The sequence below is a fragment of the Nicotiana tabacum genome, chromosome 11 (genome assembly GCF_000715075.1).
Source record: "Nicotiana tabacum cultivar K326 chromosome 11, ASM71507v2, whole genome shotgun sequence".
NCBI lineage: Eukaryota > Viridiplantae > Streptophyta > Magnoliopsida > Solanales > Solanaceae > Nicotiana > Nicotiana tabacum.
Window position 1 is genome coordinate 144,705,005 of NC_134090.1, and position 20,646 is coordinate 144,725,650.

General features: G+C 40.5%; 1 pseudogene; it reads right to left on the reverse strand.

The window, feature by feature from the left end:
• The window catches only part of LOC142166573 (cytochrome P450 71AU50-like), a 32,023-nt pseudogene extending 12,294 nt beyond the window's left edge, over positions 1-19,729 (reverse strand).
• Positions 19,730-20,646: the final 917 nt, after the last annotated feature.

The following is a 20,646-nucleotide window of genomic DNA, read 5'->3' on the forward strand; positions in this document are numbered from 1 at the left end:
TTTAAAATTTAAACTGTATGTCTCTGTTCTTCAGGCGGACTCCTGACTTCCGAAACTTGAACTGTATGTCTCTATTCTCCAGGAGAACTCCTGCTTTCAAATTAGACAAGAGATTTGATTGAAAACTAAAATTCGAATTGTATCACCTCTGTTCTTCAGGCGGGCTCCTGATTGTATGTCTATGTTCTCCAGGCGGACTCCTGACTTCTGAATTTTGAATTCTGTACCTCTGTTCTCCAAGCGGGTTCCTGACTTCAAAATAAACAAAGGGATTAATGGGAAGCTAAAAACTTGAATTGTATCACCTCCGTTCTTCAGGCGGGCTCCTGATTGCTTAAAATTTGAATGGTATGTCTCTATTCTCCAGGCGGACTCCTGATTTCTGAATTTGAAATTGAATGTCTCTATTCTCCAGGCGGACTCCAGATTTCAAAAATAAACGAACCAAGAAAACTTTCTGCCCCAGTTTGGGGAAACTGGGGCTTGTTACCACCTACTAACAAGGGTTAAAAACTAAAACTTTCATGCTTTTAAAAATTACATACTGAGATGTATTCCTCTGTTATAGGGGCGGGCTCCCCACCTCAACACTGTGCATTTTGCTCTAAAATGCAGACCTGAAACAACTTACATCTCTCTATGCTACTCTTCATTTTCTTGTATTTTAACCATGCCACACTTGCGATTAAACTGGGTTAATATCTGCTCTTCCCTCACGGAGAATTCCTCCTCGACAACTAACTTTTCTGTCCCTGTTTCAATCAAAAAAAATTTCGTTAGTTTAAAACGGTGGTTAGTTGATGGCATTCTTGCTGAAAAATCCTTCCACTGCCTTGCTTTGCGTTGACTGACTTCCTTGAACTGACCCTGAACCGCCCGACTTTCTGACTGACTTTCGAATTCCCCAACCTCTGACAAACCGAATGTTTTGTACCCATGCTGTTTTTCCATACCTTCGACCCCTTTGTCTGAACCTTTACATTTCCCAAAATATTTCCCAATTCTTCCACCGATGATACTTCCTTCGATTTCCCATATTCCATTTTACATCATGTTGCCGTTGCCATGCTCTAACAACATTAAGCTTTACCATTTTCGGAAGATGGTAGTGAGCTTTGAAGTCCTTTTTGCTCTCATTGAACAAAACTGGCGCTGAAACATCTTAGCTAGATAAAACCATCCAAAGAAAATGAGATGCAATGATTTTTTGAGTTAAGGATAAGAAGAATCCAAAACCAGATGGCTGTTTAAAAAGAGAAGGAAAATAAACTTATCTGAGCGAGACAACTGGTACCAATGGTCATGACATGCATTTTTGATTAATCGGCCCAATCTGTCCAACTAACTCACTTTAAATTGCCATACTTTGTTGCTCAGAACTTCCATCAATTGTTTGAATTACCCAGACCTTAACCTTGTTTTCCTACAGTACCACGCAACGGTTTCCATCAACAGACCTTTCTCAGTTTACCATCCCTCAACTCACTTTCGCCTTGAGGTGCCCGTAAAGGTTTTTACCACTAAGACTCTCTCATTTTATTTTCTCTCAGCTCCCGTCGCCTTACGGTGCCCGTGAAGGTTTTCACCAATAAGACTCTCTCATTTTTACTTTTGTTCTTTCTTGCTTGAACCAGAGTGTTTCCTTTGCTACGAATTACCGCTACCTGCTCGACCTGGCATTTCTTAGAAATTGATCAGAAGGTCTTTCTTTGGACGGTAGTGTAGGCTTTTGGAGTGGGTTAGAAAGAAAGGTATAAAAGGCTCAAAACAATTCGAATGGGTTTAAATTACAACTTTCGGAATCCAATTTTTCACAAAAATCACAACTTCTTCCCCAGTTTCTTGCTTGGGGATTTTTGGATTTTTATTTTGGTATGACTGAACCTCGGAGTAAGGCTGCCTACGTACCCTTTCGGGATCAAGTCAAACGTAGTTCACTGTATCATAGTCACCTTTGTTGTTGTGTGTTTATTTCCTTTTCTTTTCTTTCTTTACTTCTTCTTTTCCTTCTCTTTCTCTTTTCCTTCACTTTTCATTTTTCTTCTTCTTCTTCTTTTTTGTTTTTTTCCTTCTTTTTCCTTCTTCTTTCTCTTTTTCTCTTTTTCCCTTTGCTTTTCTCTTTTTCCCTTTGCTTTTCTCTTTTTTTTAATGTTTGACACCTGTGTTTCTTGATAGTGTCATTGATTCCGAAAGAGGGGTATGAAAAATAAGTAAGGCTCAAAGGGGATGACAAGGGATAAAAGTGTTTGGATAGTAGGACAAAACGCCTTCGTCATTTCAATCTTTAAGATATGCCAAATACCAACAGATACATTTAGAAATAAAGAAATCATACATAATATCTCTTGACTGCATCGGAATTGATGGCCATTTCTATATATTTTCCTTCTACATCTGTCAAGTACAATGCCCCGTTAGACAACACTCTGGTTACTACAAATGGTCCCTGCCAGTTTGGGGCAAATTTGCCTTTTGCTTCAGTCCAATGAGGCAAAATCCGCCTTAATACTAACTGTCCGACTTCGAATTTCCTTGGACGCACTTTCTTGTTGTATGCTCTTGCCATTCTTCATTGGTACAGTTGACCATGACACACTGATGCCAACCTTTCCTCGTCAATCAAACTCAACTGCTCAAGGCGGCTTTTCACCCATTCATCATCATCGATCTCAGCCTCCGCAACAATTCGCAGAGACGGGATTTCCACCTCTGCAGGTATTACTGCCTCGGTGCCATACACCAATGAATAAGGAGTCGTCCCCACCAAGGTACGAACGGTGGTGCGGTAACCTAACAACGCAAAAGGTAATTTCTCATGTCACTGTCTAGACCCTTCAACCATCTTCCGGAGTATTTTCTTTATATTCTTGTTGGCTGCTTCAACCGCACCATTTGCCTTGGGACGGTATGGAGTAGAATGCCTATGAGTAATCTTAAACTGATCACATGTCTCTTTCATCAAATGGCTATTAAGATTAGCTCCATTATCCGTGATGATTACCTTCGGAATCCCAAACCAACATATGATATTTGAGTGCACGAAGTCGACTACAGCTTTCTTAGTCACAGACTTGAACGTCTTAGCTTCCACCCATTTGGTAAAATAGTCTATAGCTACCAGAATAAACCTATGCCCATTTGATGCTACTGGATCAATTGGCCCAATAACATCCATGCCCCATGCAACAAAAGGCCATGGTGCGGACATCGTATGTAGTTCTGATGGTGGAGAGTGAATCAAATCTCCATGCACTTGGCACTGATAACACTTACGCACAAAACTGACACAATCCCACTCCATAGTGAGCCAATAATAACCTACTCGGAGAATCGTTTTTGCTAGAATGTACCCACTCATATGCGGTCCACAAACTCCAGAATGTACCTCAGTCATGATAGATGTAGCCAGTCTCGCATCCATGCATCTTAACAATCCGAGATCTGGAGTTCTTTTGTACAACACTCCTCCACTAAAGAAAAATCCGCTTGCCAATTGCCGAATCATTCTTTTCTGATCACCGGTGGCCTGTACCGGATACCCTCCCATCCTGATGTACTCCTTGATATCATGGAACCATGACTCACCGTCGATTTCCTATTCTATCATATTACAATAAGCATGCTGATCACGGACCTGAATCTGCAACGGATCAACATAAGCTTTGTCTGGATGATGCAACATCGACGCCAAAGTAGCCAAAGCGTCGACAACCTCATTATGAATCCTTGGAATGTGCCTGAATTCTATGGCCTGAAACCGTTGACAAAGCTCATGCAAACACTGCCGATACGGTATAAGCTTCAAATCCCGTATTTCCCATTCTCCTTGAATTTGGTGTACCAGTAGGTCCGAGTCACCCATGACCAAGACTTCCCGTACACCCATATTTACAGCTAATCTCAATCCCAATATACACGCCTCATATTCTACCATGTTGTTCGTACAGTAGAAATGAAGCCGAGCTGTAACAGGGTAATGCTGACCTATTTTAGAAATAAGTACCGCTCCTATTTCCACGCCTTTCATATTTGCATCCCCATCAAAGAAAAGTTTCCATCCCGGCTTCTCGGCTTGTTCCAATTCATCAATGTGCATCACCTCTTCATTAGGGAAATAAGTTTTCAAAGGTTCATAATCTTAATCGACGGGGTTCTCAGCCAAATGATCGGCTAGTGCCTGTGCTTTCATCGTAGTCCGTGTCACATAGATAATGTCGAACTCTGTAAGCAGGATCTGCCACTTTGCAAGCCTCCCTGTGGGCATGGGCTTCTGAAAAATATACTTCAACGGATCCAAGCGAGATATGAGGTAAGTAGTGTAGGATGACAAATAATGTTTCAACTTCTGTGTTACCCAAGTTAGGGCGCAACATGTCCTCTCCAGATGAGTATACTTAACCTCGTAAGATGTGAACTTCTTGCTGAGATAATAGATAGCCTTCTCCTTTCTACCTGTAACATCGTGTTGCCCCAGTACACAGCCGAATGAATTATCCAAAACCGTCAGATATAGAATCAAAGGCCTCCCTGATTCTGGCGGGACCAACACGGGTGGATTTGACAAATACCCCTTTATCTTATCAAAAGCCTCCTGACATTCATCAGTCCATTTGACCGCAGCGTCTTTCTTCAACAGTTTGAAAATCGGCTCACAAGTTGTCGTGAGCTGAGCCATGAACCTGCTGATATAGTTCAATCTTCCCAACAAACTCATCACCTCGGTTTTGTTTCTTGGAGGTGGCAATTCTTGAATAGCTTTGATCTTCGACGGGTCTAATTCAATACCCCGCCGGCTGACTATAAATACCAACAGCTTCCCAGATGGCACCCCGAAAGCGCACTTTGCAGGATTGAGCTTAAGATTGTACCTGCGAAGCCTTTGAAAGAACTTTCTCAAATCTCTGACATGGTCAGATTGCTGTCTAGATTTCACGATCACATCATCCACGTACACCTCGATTTCTTTGTGTATCATATCATGGAATATGGTTGTCATGGCCCTCATATAAGTTGCCCCAGCGTTTTTCAAACCAAACGGCATGACCCGATAACAATACGTTCCCCACGGCGTGATGAATGTCGTCTTTTCTGCATCTTCCTCGTCCATTAGAATCTGATGATAACACGCGTAACAATCCACAAAAGAGCCAATATCATGTTTGGCACAATTGTCAATCAGTATATGGATGTTGGGTAAAAGGAAATTATTTTTTGGACTCACCTTGTTAAGATGTCGATAATCAACACATACCCTGGTCTTTCCATCTTTCTTCGGCACATGCACAACATTAGCTAACCAAGTGGGATACCGTGTAACCCGAATGACCTTTGCCTCAAACTGCTTGGTAATCTCTTCTTTGATCTTCACACTTATGTCTGTTTTGAACTTTCTCAACTTCTGCTTGACAGGGAGGAGTGCCGGATCAGTGGGTAATTCATGAACCACCAAATCGGTGCCTAGTCCCGGCATATCATCATACGACCATGCAAAAATATCTTTGTACTCATGCAATACTTTAATTATCTCCTCCTTGAGTTGTGGCTCCAGATGAACACTTACTTTAGTTTCCCGCACATTGTCTTGGTCCCCTAGATTAACTACTTCTGTGTCATTTAGGTTAGGTTTGGGTTTTTCTTCAAAGTAACTTAATTCTTTATTAATTTCCTCATAAGCTTCATCGTTGTGACGATCCACCCTATCATCACAATCTATTTCTTGTATTATTACTTCTGAGCTAGATTGGCTTTTAAAACTGGGCCGAAGATTCCTCATGCATGTCATATCATTGATATCAGCATAAAAAGAACTGTACAAAAGAAAAGAAAAAATGGAAACAAAATTAGGAACGAAGAAAATTGCATTTCATTGAATGTAAAGATAACAAGGTTTTAACTCATCCAAACGGACGGAACATAGCAACTGGATTACAAACCCTGGAATAACCCAGGTGACAAAAGGAAAACAAAACCCACTACCACGACTCCCTCCGAATTGGAAGAGGAGTAGCTTCCCAATTGTTGATGTTAGCATGTGGTCCGATGTACTGTATATCTGCTCCGCTTGACCCTTCCCCGGCCTCAACCATGTTCACTTCAGCAAATACTCTCTCGAACACCTTATCCAAATTCCCTTCTGCCCCAATCAGTGGACCTGACACCTTTGTCAATGACTGCTTCTTGCTACCCAGCCTGACGAAGGACCTGGACAAGCGTGGAATCGGTTTGGGAAGAACCCAAGCTTTATTTTTCAATTTACGAGCCCTTCTAACATTTGCTGCTGTTGGTTTGAACCCAATCCGAAGGTTTCCAGATTTCTGGGTAGAGAAACAGGTTGAACAATGCCCTGAAGTTCAGCCCCCAGACCTTTTCCTGGCACGAACCCATTACTCAGCATTTCTGATACTACCATGATGGTCGCAGCTGCCACCCTGGGACATGGAATGCTTTTACCCTCGGGCACTCTGCTCACCGGGACCGTGTCGAAAACCTGATAAACCCATGGTCCCCTATCATCTTCAGCTTCTATAAAGGGCACAATGGCATCATTCATGGCGCATGTGGGATCTTCCCCATATAACACAATTTCTTGTCTGTCCCACTCGAACTTGACCATTTGGTGCAGTGTGGAAGGCACTACTTTGGCCGCGTGGATCCATGGTCAACCCAACAAAAGATTGTAGGACACTGCAGCATCCAACACCTGAAATTCCATAGTGAACTCGACTGGGCCAATAGTCAATTCGAGTATAATATCCCCTACTATGTTTGTTCCCCCTCCATCGAACCCTCGAACACAAATGCTATTTTTGCGGATTTTATCATCATCAATCTTCAACTTGTTCAATGTGGACAACGTACAAATATTAGCACTTGACCTGTTATCAATCAGTGCCCGAGTAACCATTGAACCTTCACACTTGATCGTCAAGTAGAGAGCTTTATTGTGCTCTGTGCCTTCCGTAGGCAATTCATCATCAGAAAATGCTACCCTGTTTACTTCAAAGATCTTGTTGGCAACTTTCTCCAGATGGTTCACTGAAATTTTGTCGGGCACATGAGCTTCATTCAATATCTTCATCAAAGCTCGGCAATGCTCGTCTGAATGGATCAATAACGATAACAACGAGATTTGGGCCGGTGTTTTTCTCAATTGTTCAACAATGGAATAATCTTGCACTTTCATCTTTTTCATAAACTCTTCTGCCTCTTCTTCAGTCACAGCTTTTTTGACTAGCACTGGATTGTCTTTAGCACCCTTAGCCTTTCTCAACTCTTCGGGAGCAAAACAACGTCCCGACCAAGTTAGTCCTTGTGCTTCACAACTCTCTTCCTCAATTTCCTTTCCTTTGTATGTCACCACTACCTTGTCATATTTCCACGGTACGACTTTGCTATCAACCACGGGTAATTGGACTACCAGTTTTATGACAACTAGTTCTATGTAGGCCTTTTTCACAACAACCACGGGTGCAGATGATGACCCTGATACCACTAACTTGACTGGCTCTAGGATTTTTGCAGCAACAAATGGTCCTTTTCCCATTACCAACACTGGCTTATCTTTTATTGCTTTTAACTTAACCACTGGCCTTGCACTCACTGTCTTTTCTTTGGCTTCCGTAGAACGAATCACCATAACCACCTGCGAGGGTTTTTTAGGCTCTGTCCCCTTATGTATCAGTTCGATCATATTGGCTTCATAATGTGCTGGTAACGGATTTTGATTGATGTTTGGGGCCTCTGGAGCCTGTACTTCAATACGGCGATTATCAATGAGCTCTTGTATCGCGTTTTTCAACTTTCAACATTTTTCAGTGTCGTGCCCCGGCATCCCTGAGCAATACTCGCAGCTAACAGAATGGTCCAGGTTTCTGGGAAAGGGGTTTGGTTCTTTGGACTCAATTGGGGTCAACATTCCCAACTGTTTCAATCTATGGAAGAGAGCGGTGTAAGATTCTCCCAGCGGAGTAAATGTTTTTCTGTTTGGGGACTTCTTACTTTTAAAAGCTTGGTTTGGGCGGAAGCTGGTTCCTGGTCTATTTTACCTGGGGTTTGGATAGGTGTTTTGTGGGGGTGGATGTGTGTTTTGGGGAGTCGGTGCACGCCATTGCGAGTGCACCGGAGGCTGAGTGTAGGTTTGGATGTGGTGGATAGAAAAGTGTGGTTCTGGTGGTGGATAGTAGTGTTGCGGTGGGCCATATGGGGTATATTGGTAGTTTGGGTGGTGGGGTCTAGGTTGGTTGTAGTAGGGTGGAGGGTTATTGGGCCTGGACCAAGCACTAGTTTCAACCGTGGCTACTTCTTCCTTCTTCTTCTTTCCAAGCACACCACCAGTACCGCTTTGGATGGCCTAGGTGGTTGCTTTCAATGCCGAGTAGCTCAAGATCTTGTTATATTTCAATACCTCTTCAATCATGGCTCCCATCTTTACCACTTCATTAAACAACTTTCCGACAGATGTCACCAGATGACCAAAATAGGTAGGCTCCAATGTTTGCAAGAAGTAATCTACCATCTCACTCTCCTTCATTGGAGGATCAACCCTTGCTGCTTGTTCCCTCCAGCGGAAACCAAACTCTCTAAAACTTTCCCCAGGCTTCTTTTCCAGTTTCAACAATGACAGACGGTCGGGGACTATCTCAAGGTTATATTGAAAATGGCCAATGAATGCCTGTGCCAAATCATCCCATGTATACCAGCGGCCGGGGTCCTGTCTCGTGTACCATTCTAGTGCGGATCCACTCAGGCTTTGACCGAAATATGCTATCAACAATTCATCCTCCCCCCCAACACCTTTCATTTTTCTACAAAAACCACGCAGATGGGCTACTGGGTCACCGTGCCCCTCATACAAGTCAAACTTCAGCATTTTAAACCCCGCAGGCAACTAAACATCAGGGAAAGGGCACAAATCTTTGTATGCAACGCTGACTTGGTTACCTAAACCATGCATGTTCCTGAAGGATTGCACCAGGCTTTTGACTTTACGAATCACTTCCTCCTGTTCTGTATTCTTAACCGGTTTCTCAACCTCTCCCGGGATTTCAAAATGGGGAGAATAGGTATATGGATCAGGCGCTTTGAAAGTGGGTTCGGGAGGGTAATATTGGGTGTCGTGAGCTTGGAATAGCGGCTCACTGGACGATCTATGTAGTGAGGCTGGGGGAGGTGCCATAAAGACTAGAACCATGGGTGGGGGAGGGTTCTGTTTGGGGGGTGGAGCTGGGGGAGCATATGAAGTGGTACCATAGCCCTGGGCATGATAGGGGAAGGCTGAAGATGCGTGGGGAGTGGTAGGCTCCTGATCCTGAGCCAGGGGTGGGATGTAAGATGGATTAGCGGGATATAGTGGTGTTGGATGTCCCTGAGACCATGCCCGATGCATTTCAGCCATTTGTGCTTTTAGTTTCCTCATCTCTTCTTTCATAGCACCCACATCTGTTACCTCAACTTCATTCAAAGGGTCTATGATGCTGATTTCTGAATCCTGCCCTGTCATTTTTACTTTATCTTTCGACCGAGTGTTGTACGAGTGAGTTGCCAGACTTGCCAATCAACTAACCACCTGCCTGAACTCACACATTTAAGCAGCCACTTTGTTAGCGATTAAGTCTTAACAGATTTGACAACCGCACGTTGGCATGAATGCACTTATACAGTTAATCCTTTCTATTATGCATTTGCTCGATTGCATGCGTCATCCCGGCATTTCGTTCCTTGTTTCTTTTTACCTTTCTTTCAAATTTCATCACCTCATCCCTCTCTTGTGCTCTTCTCTTTCTTTTATTTCTTTCTCTTTTGTGTTCTCGCTCATTTCTCTTTTTGTTTTTCCGCTCTTTTCTTTCTTTCTCTCTTTCTTTGGTTTTTCTTCTTTTTCTTCTTTTTTTTTTCCTTACGATTACGGTCGAATCCTATGGAGATTGCCTACGTATCGCGACCCCTCACGAATCAGACCAAGCGTAGTTCATGAAAATAAATGCAAAAATAAAGGGTGGAAATAAGAATTTTTTTTTTGAAATTTTTAATTTTCATTACTAAAACAAACTATTACAAACTAAACACTTTTCGGAATGAAACTAACAGACGCAAATTAAAAGCAAACACAGACTCTAAGACTGCAGACATACTTGACCTGGAAAGATAACAGACATACGAAAGACTGACTCAAAATGGTAGAAAATTACAGACACGGACTATGCATACTCTAGAGCTTCAAACTTAGTTGTCCGCGGGGCGTCGTTCGGCCTCGCCGCGGGCCTAGGATCCAAATCCCTTTCAAGCTGCTCTAATTCATTCATGGTTCGCTTCACATAGATCATTACTGCTGAGACAAAAGTAGTATAGGTCATGTCTTCACAAACCCGGCATCTCCTGAAAATGGCATGAGCAATGGCTCTAATCCTGTCTTTTGTTTGCTTCTTTTCTATAAGCAAGCGTCTTATCTGATCGATGCACGTCTTTAAAGCTCGAGAGTCCTGCAGGTGTTGATCTAGCAACTGCTGCACTTCTACCTCCATTTGGGCCAACAAGTCGTAACAGTGTCCACTTTCAATTCCAAAATCTCTAGCCTGCCTAACCGCTTTACCCTCAAGGGCAACCACTTTTCTCTTTAAATTGGCAACAATTTTCTCATGGTCCCTTTTCAACTGATTCAAGTACTGGCGACGCTCCTCTGTTCTTGTAGCCCACTGCGCTTTAAGCTCTGCCATGATATTCTCAGATTTTTCTAATTCATCCCGCCATTCCCTGACTTCATTTTCCAGCTTTTTTATCAATTGCTCATCTGATCGGCTCCTTGGTTGCTTATCGACGGTTATCCTCAATTGCATGATTTGGGCTCTAAGCGCCTCGTTTTCTCGAGCCAGTCTGTTCTTTTCACCTTGATCCGCGGCAACCTGTACACTGTTCTCGAATTTCAAACTCTCAACTTGCTGCTTCAGTTTACCAATCTCAACTCGATAGCCTTCTTCCTTTGCTAACCAACCCCACTACTCTTGGGACGATTTGGCGAAATCTTCGAGATGAGGTCTTTTAGCCGGTCTCCCACATGCCACGTCACCTCTGAACTAATCATGATACCCTGGGACAACTTCCCCTTTGACCCTATCTGACACACAAGTGTTCGCCATCAAATGTTGACACTCACTCTAGATTTGGCAAACCTTTTCCTCGGGGAACCGACCGTCGGGACAAATTTCGACCACTTGGGTACTCAAATCTTCATCTCTCGATACTACTTGATACCTCCCGAGTTGCCTCATAACCCGATATGGTGCATAGGGCTGGATGCTTTTGAGTCACATCAACAGAAAATGCGGCCGGGCTGCTGGCATATATATGACTTCTTCGACAGGCAACCATCCAAGCACCCACTGTATCCGGCTGGCAGTGAGGTTCTGAAATAATGATGTACAGGCCGTGACTCCTTCAGGTAGACTAGACCCTTTGATTCTTGTGTAAAATTCTCCTATACAAGTTTTCTCGAACGAACCATAACTTAATAGCTGAGAGCGAGGGCACAAATGCTCAGTCATTCACATTTGCAACAACAAGTGACATCCCTCAAAAAATTTGCCCACGACTTTGCAAGTCGTGAGAGCCCGGAAGATGTCAGCCACGATCATAGGTGCTAGAGTGCTTTTCCCCATGGTTTGCAAAGTACTGACTACCCCCGCTACTTTCAAATCAATAGTACCGTCTTTCCTTGGGAATATTATGAGGCCCAAAAAGGCTATCATAAAAGCCACCCGTCTGTGTTCCTCCCATTTTTGTCGGTTACTTCTACTGCATAGCTTAAAGTCTGGATTATTGAACCCGCCCACGTGGACATATCTATCATATATGAAGCGGAAACTGCAGAAACCCTTTGCAAAATCTGGATGATGAACTGTTCATGGTATTTTCAAGGAATCCAAGAACCGGTGTATGGTAATGGCCCTGGGAGCAATTAAGTATTTGAACCTCAATGGAGCTTGATCACTTCCAATATACCCCGCTATTTCTTCCAATGTTGGGGTGAGCTCAAAGTCCGAGAAATGAAATACATTATGTGCCGAATCCCAATAAGCGACCAATGCCCTGATAATATCCCCCGAGGCTGAATGTCTAATAAATCCGGAAGATCTTTCAAATATTTCTTCACTTCGTCTTGCCCTTCTTTGCCTAAATCATTCCACCATAATTGCAGCTCAAAAGGGATTTTGGTCATTATTGAAAAAGGCTCATTTATCATCATGCTCATCCTGCACATTTATTAAGGCGATTAAGCAAAAAAGAAAACTTTTATTCGACTTCAAAAAAAACTATCTATATTATCGACTCAAAATTACCCCTATATTTTCAAATGAAGAACTCAATTCTCAAACGCGGCCTTTCAGCACTTCGGGAACAAAGATTTTAAGGCCGCGGAAGTCAACCGGTCACACATCAAAAATTGACCAAGATGGCCGTTTTTGCAAAGTCAGCCTTCCAGTGTCCCTTTTGGGGACATTCGGCTATTTATGACAAGATGGCTCTACTTAGCTTATTCACAACTCTTACTTGTTCTTATTTAAGATAAAAGACCCGGTATTGCAACACGGCCTTTCAACGCCTCGAGGACGAAAACTTAAGGCTGTGAGGGTCGAAAAAAATGAAAACATGACCAAAGGTGGCTATTTATGCAAGGTCAGCCTTCCGACGTTCCGTTTGGGAACATTTGGCTATTTTTGACAAAACAGCATCACCCAATTTTGTTATAACGAAAAATAAAAATTTTGACATTTTTTTTGGCTATTTTGCAAAGGAAAGGTTGGACCCGATGAGGGTTGCCTACGTATCTCGCACCCTGTGAGAATCAAACCGGCGTAGTTCGGGCAAATTAACTAACTATATTTTAAACACAAGGCCCCTTTTTCATTTTCCATGGCAAGACAAACTATTTTTCCTTTTCTATATTTTTTTTTGAAATCAAGACGAAGTAACGACTCTTTTTTCCATTTTCAGTAAACAACCTATTTTTCCCAGACTAAAATAAAGACTCTTTTCTTTTTCTTTTCAACAAACAATTTTCCAAAAATAAAAGACTTTTTTTTTCTATTTTCTTTTGCCTTTAGTAAAACAGACTGTTAAAATAAAGCGTTTTTCTTTTTCGTTTTCTCAAAATTTCGGCAGAGTTTCGACAGTGTCTGGGCATTGGGTTTTTCTAAAATAATCAATTAATCCCCCTAACTGTTATTTCTCTCTTTTTCTTTTTTTTTTCAATTTTCCAACGTTCCCGAGATTCAGAAACCGGTCAACATGCAGGTTCGGAACAAATAAATGCACAACACAAGAGAATTCATCAGGATGGTCTTTTCAATTCAGGTTGCTAGTCCTAGACGGACCCAACCCATGTGTTGAGTCCCCTAAGTCAAATGCAACGTGATGCAAATAAGCGTTCATACTAGGGATCCAGCATGAAGTCACGTTATTCTATGTTCAAAACCTGAGTCAGTGTTCTAGACTGTGTACCCGAGCGGACAACTTGAGTCGAGGAGGGGGCAACTTACCGGGAACCAAAAGGCCATCCGGCTTCGTAACTTGTCCGGCTTCTTTCTTATTTCAAGGTATGACACTAATAGAATAAGGAGTCTCAACTAGTAAGCACATCCCCGGAGGTGAAGAGAGAAGGGTGTCGGCACAGTTTATATACAGTTCAGATAATATCAAAGCGATAACATTTACCACATTCAGCACAAAACATGTAGGAAAATCAGATACAATCAAATACAACAATTTATCTAAGCTCGAATTCTGAACCCTGAACCAGAGATTCTGGGTTCGGGTCCCCAGCAGAGTCGCCAGAGCTTTCACACCTCCTTTTTACCTATACCGGTAAGGGCGTAAAGGAGTTTTTCCAATTAAAGGACAATCGGAACGAGATTTAATGATTAATGATTCAGAGTCGCCACTTGGGATATTAATGGCATCCCAAGTCACCGGTTGAATCCCGAACCGAGGAAAAATATGACTCTGTTAACAGTCCGCGAGCTAGAAATCCGGGTAAGAAATTCTGTTAACCCGGGAGAAGGTGTTAGGCATTCCCGGGTTCCGTGGTTCTATCACGGTCGCTTAACTATTGTATTTGATTTTATCTAATTTTAATACATGCTAGCTTATGTGCCTTTTATTTAATTTCGAACCGCTTTTATTAGAATTATTTTTTAAAAGAATTGTGACGTCGTGAAAACACGTTTCAAACCACGTCACAATCAATGCATCCATGGTCGTCAACGCATTTCGACTTCGTCGAGATTTGGATTTGGGTCGCATCAATGCGCACCCGAGTTTAAAGAAGTAATTTAATTAAATCGCGCTTAAAGGTTCTAACGTAATATTATTCTGGGGAAAGGCAGTGGAATGTGCTAAACAACCTTTCCAAACTTAGTCATTTAAATAATTATACTGTTATCTACTTAATTTGTCCCTAAAAATCCTGATGGGTTAAGGTCAAACTTTTCGAATCCAAGTTCAAATATCCAGGGAGAATGCAGAGAAATGGGTCTTGAGTCCATAAGGCCCAAATCATGTAGTTTCATATGATGCGAGCTCAAAAATCTTACAGCTCCAGACATTAGGCCTAATGCAGGTCAAAGTTTTAAACCAAAGATAGGCATTTGTAAAGCCCGGGGATCGAGCCCTTGGGGGAACCTTTTGGTTTAACTAATTGCCTAGTTTTTAATGCACCTAGGCCCTAATTCAAATTATCACCTAACCAAAACAGATTTGGGCTGCCTATTAATACGCCCAGGCCCAAATGAAAAAACTGGCCCAGTACGAAGCCATTGAATATACAATTCAGATTAAAACCAAAATTGAAACCAATCACGTGTATTGAACTCAAAATCAATTGTAACTTTGCAAATTTAACTTCAGCAGACTGTGGAGCTTAAGCAAAACTGAAAGCTACAATTACATAAACATGGAATGCACAGTCTGAACAGTCTAGACATGGTCTGAATTAATAAACCTTAACACAACTCAATCCAAACGAATCAAATACATATAGTCATTTATCAATCAACTGATTACAGCTATATACATCCAACGAACATAGATTGACCAAGGTGATTGCATTTCATCCCAAATTGTGATTACATCAAGGGGATTTTGAAAATGTACCTGGAAATTGGAATGTAAATAGAGAAGCGGAGATTAGCAGCAGTAACAGTTCAGCAGCTCAGAAACTAAGGTAATAACCCAGTCACAGTCAGTTAAGGAGCATTTCAGCCCACCCAGATTCAACAATTCAGCAGAAATGAGTTGAAATGCAGGGCAAACTCAATGAATCAACCCAAAACACATTCAGACATACCAACCATTTAAAATCCTAGATAAATGATTCCCAATTTGACTTGTTTGATTTTCAAAACCACTCGAAATTAAATCAGGAAAAGAGTTGTAATTGTGCTAATAGAATTTCAGATCTGGGAAACTGAAGAACATGTTTAGTGGAATTCTTTTTGGGCTGAAAATTCAATCCCCTCCCTCAAGGCACTTCATGCCTTTTTATAGGTGATCCCAAAAGGGTTCATCAGATTTTTGGTTTTCTTTTTGGTCTCTCCCCTATTTTCAGTTTAGTCCTTCATTTCTTGACTTATTTCCCAGGCTAATATCCTAAGCTGGCTGAAATCTACACTAAAATACCCTTCTAGAAGGCCCTAGGATGCTCTTCTACCCCTAAACTATCTATACTACCCTTACCCCTATTTTGAAATTACTATTCCCAAAGAAACTGCCCTTTTCCATGCCTAAACTACCCCTGAAAGCTTCTCCAAATCACTGATTCTACCTATATTCTCAGCAGCTAACCAATCCTCTGAATTAATTCAAAGTTAACCAGGACTGCTTAATTAGAAGTCAGACATTAACCAATTGAACTAAACAATCCTAATTTTTCAAATAACCAAACCCAAACAACTTAAAGAAATAGGATCAGTCAATATTAATGGGAAAGAAAAAAAAATGGTACTGAATCCAAACTAATTAACAATTGAAATTATGATTAACTAATAAACGACACATGCCTCAATCTAAATCACAAATGCTAAGATACTTTACTTGACCAAGGAACAAAGAAAATTTAAACTATACTAATGCACACAAAACAAAATTGTAAAATTAACAGAACACCTTAATGAAATCAAAAACTGTAACTATGCAAGTAAAAAGGAAACAAGAAATCTCACTGAAGCACGAGAAATTCAAGCCAATTGCTATCATCCGAATCTTTCCAGATTTTTGACTCGTAACATCCCTAACCATGTGTTTTCACCATAAACACATGGTTAAGGATAGTACAGTCCAAAATCGCAAGATTTTGTGTTAGGGTTTTGACCAAAAAATTTCAAATTTAAAATCCGAGCTACTTCACCGGGATTCGAAGGAAAATAGTCATGGATTTGGGTTGAGGGAAGTCTGAGGATAGTGTGGTATGATTTTGGACGGGTTTGGACAAACTTGCGAACTGTCCGGAAAATTAAAATCGATATTCGACGAGTTCTAGCCGGATTCGAGGAAAAGCAAATACAGGACTGGAAAGAGGTGGAAGAGGGGAGTTGATGGTGTTAATTGGGTGACCGTTGGTGTAGTTGACGTTCACCGCCGGCGAGGGATTTGGGGGCGGCGTGGATTAGGGTTTGTGAGGGTGAAGAAGACGATACAAATGGGGTAGGGGGCATTTCGGACACTTATATACCAAACATCCTAGTTAGATCCGGACCGTTGGATTGATGAGATCCAACAATCGTGATTGAGGGCTGGGAAAACGACGTCGTTTCATCGACTGGGAGGAAGACTAGGTAAGGGATTGGGCCTGGGTTGTTTGGCCGGTGGAAACGGGTATTGGGCTAAGGGCATTGGATCAAAAAATGGCCTAGAGGGCTTTTGAAAGTCCTCCCCTTTCACACTCTATTTTTTCTCTTTTATTTCTTTTATCCAATTTGTATTTTGTATTTATTTTTCTGATTTTATAAAATTGTAACAATTAAAATAAAGTCCTAATATATTTCAAAACTAGACTAATTAAATTCTAAAATTATTAAAAACCTTTTTTACGCCAAATTTACGGTTAAAATAATTAAAATGCGAAAGTGAGTTATTTTGTAATTTTTCATGTTCGGTTCTAAAACAAACTAACCCCTAATCGCTCCTAAAAATATAAAATTATATCCTAAATGCAAATGCATATTTTTGTGTTTTATATGAATTAACATGCACAAATAAAATAAAACCATTATCAGAAAATGATACCAAAATGCACAAAAAATTGTACAAATAAGGAAAAATTATTTTGTTGGAATTTTGGGAATTATTCATATATAGGGCAAAAATCACGTGCTCACAAAGTTCTTTCTCTTTTTAAAAGAAGACTTTTTGGAAACTTTCAGATGTTTGTTCCCACTTCCTGAATCATTCTGACTGACAAAATTGACTGCAGAACTCGAAGGCTGACTAATAGCATCACGAGCACGAGTCTCACTTTCAATTTGAATGTGAGTACGAAATTGTTCCACAGTCATTTTATCCATAGAATGTAGGATTTTCTTTCTATAGTCATTTCAAGAGGAAGGCAATTTCGAAAGAATAGCATCTATTTGAAGTGCATCAGGAATTTTAACTTCAAGATCACTTAGTTTTGATACTAAGATTTGCAGTTCATGAATCTGATCCATTATAGGCCTAGTATCAAATATTCAAAGTACTGCAGAGCCAGGAATTTGTCAATACCTCGTTTTTCATTCTGGTATGCAGTTTGTAGAGCAGTCCAAATCTCTCTTGGCGACTTCAGATTGCAGTAAAGATCATAGAGTCGATCTGTCAAAGTATTCAGAATATGGCCGCGACACAACAGTTCATCATGTTCTCGTTTCTTCCTTTCTTCCTTGACTACGTCAGAATCTTCTGTTGTGGGCTCAGGCATCAGAGGCAAGGCAGAATCAAGAACATAGTAGATATTGAGAGCGGACAACAAGAATATCATCTTGTCTCTCCAACGGGTAAAGTTCGTTCCATCAAAGCGATCAAGTTTGATGAACTCCTTCGGATTAACAAAGCCTGCAGTAACACTTGTAATTTTCTATATCCACTTCGTTGGAATTCTTGTGTATTTATAGGCAACCAATAGACCCTTTCAGAAAAGATGTCTTGTTTCACAAACAGACACGACTATTTATTCGAATTTTAAATTCAAAATTCAAATAAATAATTAACTCTAGGATCTCGTGCCTGGTGAGTTAATCTCGTGCCTGTTGAGTCAGTCTCGTGCCTGTTGAGACAATCTCGTGCATGTTGAGTCAGTCTCGTACCTGTTGAGACAATCTCGTGCCTGTTATGTGCTATTTCATAATGATCAGTTCCGAGGCTAACAGACACGGTACAAGTAAGGTCGGTCCCGGGAGTGTTTCACATAACAGGCACGAAACTTCTTTCTCCGATGTGGGAAGAATCCAACTTCCAACTTGCCAATAACAAACTATCTTACAGTAAGATAATACATAAATGAGTTCATTTCTTTTGATATTAAGTTATTGAAATCTGCAAATGGCTCTTTTGGTTGAATTACGTTCTTTTCTTATAGTCCAAGCACACGTGTTTTAATGAGGTTCCAGCAAACTAAAATTGCAGCCAGCTTTGGTTTGATTTAGACATACCAAAATCTCGTCCATATTTGAATGAATCAGGATCTTGACTCCCATTAGCCTTAATACGTAGCCCTTAATAATCTGGAACTTAGAAAGAAATAGTCATGAACATCCGTAGTTTGCTTTAAGTTGAGTGCAATCTTTTAAAATAAATTGAGGTGTGCCATGCCAAGCAAATTATAATCCATGGCCCTCATAAGATTAAATTCAAGAACTAATACTTATAGAAAAAGGTTTGAGGTGTGCCATAAATAAATTGAATCATCCATGACCCTCACAAATGTTGCTATTGAAAATTAAATCTTTTAGTTGTTTTAGGCGTGTTTTATAATAAATTATCGTGGCTATGGGTATGGTTCCCGTGACATAGTCATGATGCTTAATTCCCAAAATCGGGGGTGCATTTCATGTAACCCGATCATAACATGTCGCAAATCGCTGATGCATTTCGTGTAGCGTGATTTGTGGTGTGTTCCAAACGGCATACGACAATCGTAACTTGTTCAAAAAAAAAATCCATAAATCCTAAAAGCGGTTTTAAATATTTAAAAGCGGTTATAAAGTTAAAAATGCACGATAGGTTTAAACATGTAATAAATCGGATAATAGACCAATTTTAATAGTTTAAGCAAACGTGCTAAAACCACGGAATCCGGGAATGCCTAACACCTTCTCCCGGGTTAACAGAATTGTTTATCTAGAATTTATAGTTTGCGGACTTTTAAAAATAAAATTTCCTCGATTTGGGATTTTAAAATAAACCGGTGACTTGGAACACCAAATAAACTATTCCAAGTAGCGACTCTGATAAATAAAAATAAAACCATTTCGAATCATGTCACTTTAATTGAAAAAATTCTCTTATACCCTCTCGGGGTGGTAAAAAAAAGGTGTGACAATTTATAAAGATCTTGGTAAAGGTTTTCACCTATCATGTGTAGATTTCCAATAAGAGGAAGCCCTCTTGGCCTTGGAGGAAGTTTCTTCTTTTTATTACTGAACTTCTTCTGCAGTTCTTGAAGAAGAAGAAACAACAGGACAACTAGTGCTAGCCAAAGAAAAGCCATGGATGGAATTCACACCCCCTTTTTTGCTACTACTAATTTAGTTATTCAAACGGTTCTACTTATAGCTTTTTGTGGAAGCAGAGGAATTGTGGTGGAAATTGGAGGGTAAAAATTAAATTGCTCACTTGACAAAAAGCCAGCAAATCATATTTAGGGAAAAGGTAAAGAAAATACTCCATTATTTACTACTACTATTTACTTGGGGAACATAATGGTCACCAATTGACGGTTAAATTTAAATGGAGAAGTTCATAGACAGCTCTTTAAACTTGTACACCAACTTCAAGTAGACATTTTAACTATGTTAGTGATCATTGGAGTGTGTCTTTTGAACACTTGTGTCTGTGAGACAATCAGCGTGATTTTTTGCTAGCTAATTTAACTAACACTTCGGACCAAAAAATGAAAGAACCACTGTCGTATGAGTTCACTAAGACTCTGTGGGGCATGGCCATAAAGGTCTTTATGACACAATAAATTATTCGGTTCGTTTTCAATTAGTCATTCTCTAGCTTGTTCAAGGGTTATTAGTCATTTGGTAGCCGAATACATGTACTCTTTACGTGCTTATGCATTCATAGCACAAGACTTTGGTGAATTAAATTGTACAAGTAAAAGAAAAGACTAACCTTTCATTCACTTTAATTAGGATCTTGTCCTCTTTTCAGTAAAATATAGACCCATCAACAAAACATTTTCGTGTTTATATTATCATCATGTGAAGAAATTTTAATGGCTGAGAAATGAATGTACGTGTGTGTAATCTATTCATACGTGGATCACAATTTGTCAATTATATTAAACAATTATAAATTGGTTTTACCATCTTTGATCATAGTGGTTGGGGTATTCTCTCCGTCCTACAAGGTCAAGGGTTTAAGGCTGGTAAAACAATCTCAAAAAACAAAAACAATTAT